The sequence below is a fragment of the Felis catus genome, chromosome E2 (genome assembly GCF_018350175.1).
Source record: "Felis catus isolate Fca126 chromosome E2, F.catus_Fca126_mat1.0, whole genome shotgun sequence".
In the NCBI taxonomy this organism is placed as follows: domain Eukaryota; kingdom Metazoa; phylum Chordata; class Mammalia; order Carnivora; family Felidae; genus Felis; species Felis catus.
Window position 1 is genome coordinate 32,498,806 of NC_058382.1, and position 2,933 is coordinate 32,501,738.

At 54.4% G+C, this 2,933-nt stretch overlaps 1 long non-coding RNA gene across 1 annotated transcript in view; it reads right to left on the reverse strand.

The window, feature by feature from the left end:
- LOC123382363 overlaps positions 1-2,685 on the reverse strand; it is a 3,021-nt gene extending 336 nt beyond the window's left edge. The window contains exons 1-2 of the long non-coding RNA XR_006590631.1: positions 2,396-2,685; positions 1-569 (exon numbers count right to left, since the gene is read on the reverse strand). The exon at positions 1-569 is cut by the window's left edge and continues 336 nt beyond it. This is a non-coding gene — a long non-coding RNA (uncharacterized LOC123382363). The remainder of the gene's footprint in view (positions 570-2,395) is intronic.
- Positions 2,686-2,933: the final 248 nt, after the last annotated feature.

Consider the following 2,933-nt stretch of genomic DNA (forward strand, 5'->3'; position numbering starts at 1 on the left):
TACAGATCAGATGGGGAGATCGTCTGGAAAGGCGCCCAAGGAGTCAAGTGATGCATTCGGTTTTCGGGGACTGAAAACGCGAGGTGGAGGGGAGCATGTCTTTTCCACTGGTGGGAACCGCTGGTGAAGAAACCCATTTGGAATTTGGGCTGGGATCCCCCTCAACCTTATCCGCTAAGCCAAGCCCCAGTAATGTTTGCAGCGCCCATCTCCGCAGGCCCGGAGGCCTCCAGCTTCTCCCTGTCCAATCTCTGCCATCCCCAGAGCCGAGGGCCAGGGTGGGATTCAAGAAACGAAGGAATTTAATAATCAGGCAGGCATGGGCACTAACCAGTCAGAATGGACTCGGCTATACTGGCCTACGGATTGGGAGCCCTGCTGAGTTCTCCACTGCTCTGACCCCGAGTCCTGTGTTTGATTCCTGCCTCTGATACTTGCAGCTCACCGAGTGGCTTCTTTGCATCTCTTTGGCCTCAGTTTCCCCTTCTGTACAGTGGGGACAATGCTGTCTGTCCATCCCAGCTTCTTGGACGTCCGTAGATGTTAGTGTGAGCCTCGGCGCTCTGTGTCTATGCACGTAGGTGGGGAGAAGAAGGTGGCCCACGCCTGGGTAAGCTGGGGGCTTGCAATTTATCCGGCTCAAGTCCCTGCTCCACCTTCTTCCCTGGGGGAGGGGCGCCTTCATGGCTTCGTCAACAATGAGAGAGTACCAGGGTCATATGGCCCTTCATGCGTGTAAAATGTCTGCTTGGCGTCCCTTGCAAAACAAACTAGGTGAACAACTCCTTTGAGGCTGGAGTTAGTGGCCCCTCCGACACATCTTACTGGAAACTGTGAAATGGAGGCAGATGGGTGGGCTTCTCTGGAAATGTTGGAGAAGAGTTAAAACTGGACAGTCCATCTGACACACAGAAAGCAAGACAGATAGACCAGAGGACAAGAGGAGGGCAGAAGGAGAACAAGGCAGAGACCTGGGGGGCGGAGATTACCCTGTGCAGCGTATTCTCATGCAAGAAGCACGAGTGCCAGTGTGTGTGTGCATGCATGCGTGCGTGTGCACGTATGTGTATGTGTGCATGTGTGCGTGCACATATGCGCATGTGTGTATGCACGCGTGTGCACGTATGTGCATGTGTGTGCGCGTGGGTGTGCATATGTGCGTGCGCACACGTGTAGGTGTGCGTGCATGTGTATGCGCGTGCATGCGTGTGCACGTATGTGTGCATGTGTGTGCACGCACTACGTGTGCCCACACGTGCACGTGTGCATGCGTGTGCATGCGTACGCGTGCATGTGCACAGGTGTAGGTGTGCGTGCATGTATGTGTACATGTGCATATGTGTGTATGTGTGCGTGTATGTGCACGTATGTTCACGTGTGCATGCGTGTGCATGCGTACGTGTGTGCGTGTGCACAAGTGTAGGTATGCGTGCATGTGTACGTGTGCATGTGTGTGCACATGTGTGTGCATGCATGTACGTGTGTGCGCACATGTGCACGTGTGCATGCGCGTGCATACGTACGTGTGTGCACGTGCACAGGTGTAGGTGTGCGTGCATGTATGTGTACGTGTGCATGCGTGTGCACATGTGTGTGTATGTGTGTGCACGTATGTGCACGTGTGCACGCGTGTGCATATGTACGTGTGCGTGTGCACAGCTGTAGGTGTGCGTGCATGTGTACGTGTGTATGCGTGTGCACGTGTCTATATGTGCATGTGTGTGCATGCATGTACATGTGTGCGCACATGTGCACGTGTGCATGCGCACATACGTACGTGTGCGTGTGCACAGGTGTAGGTGTGCGTGCATGTATGTGTATGTGTGCATGCGGGTGCACATGTGTGCATGTGTGCATGTGTGTGCACATATGTGCACACGCGTGCACGGGTGCACGTTGCCTGAGAGAAGGACAGCAGCCTGGTTGAATAGAAAGGCCAAAAGTATTTGACGGGCTGGGCTCAAATCCTCTGTAATTGAGTTTTTTTTTTTTTTTTTTTTTTTTTTAGCAGCGCGCAGACCTAATCTCCCAGCTGCAAGAGGGCGGCCACATCACAAGCATCATAAATTTTTCATAACAATTAAATCACACAATCACGATCTGAAGGGTCCAGGACAGGCCTCACTCCACTGTTACTGTGAGTGATGTCATCTTAATGATGACAGGGCTGGGGGGCCGCCCTCCCTTTGAATGGGAAGGTGAGCCGGCCGGGCTCTGGCCTCTCATGTTCCTTTGACTTTCTGCCCCCGACCCGGTCTGTTTTGCTCACGTGCAACAGCACAGGCTCTCCAGGTTGGAGGCCGGACACTCCATCTGTCTCCTGATGGCAGCCTCCGCACCCCCCGGGGCCCCGCCAGTGCCCCCTAATCCTCCGTAACCAGTAGTCGTTCGTCACCTGGTCCTGTCTTTCATGCCTTGAGTCGGAGCGCTCGCGACTTCCCGAGATTTCCTTCTCCGTGCTGGACAGCTTCAAACGGTGCACAGGTCTTCCATGTCCTGGGCTGAACTCTTTCTCCTTTGACTCAGTGGTTCTCTATCCTGGCTGCACCTTAGAACCGACTCAGATAGTTTATTTATATATTTTGAGAGAGAGAGAGAGAGAGAGAGAATGAGTTGGGGAAGGGCAGAGAGAGAGAGAGAGAGAATCCCAGGCACTGACAGTACAGAGCCCAGTGCGGGGCTCGAACTCCCGAACCACGAGATCAGGACCGTTGGACGCTTAACCGACTGAGCCACCCAGGCGCCCCTGGGCATCATCAGTATTTTTAAAGCTTTCGGGTGAGTCTAACGTGCAGCCAGCCTGAGGGCCATGGTCAGGTGGGGTAGCCCATTCTGTGGAAGGCCCCAGGGCCCTCTCAGGGGCCTCCACTGGCTCAGGCAGTTCTTTCTGGGCAGGGTCCCCAGAAGACTCAGGACGAGGTCCAGAATCGGCT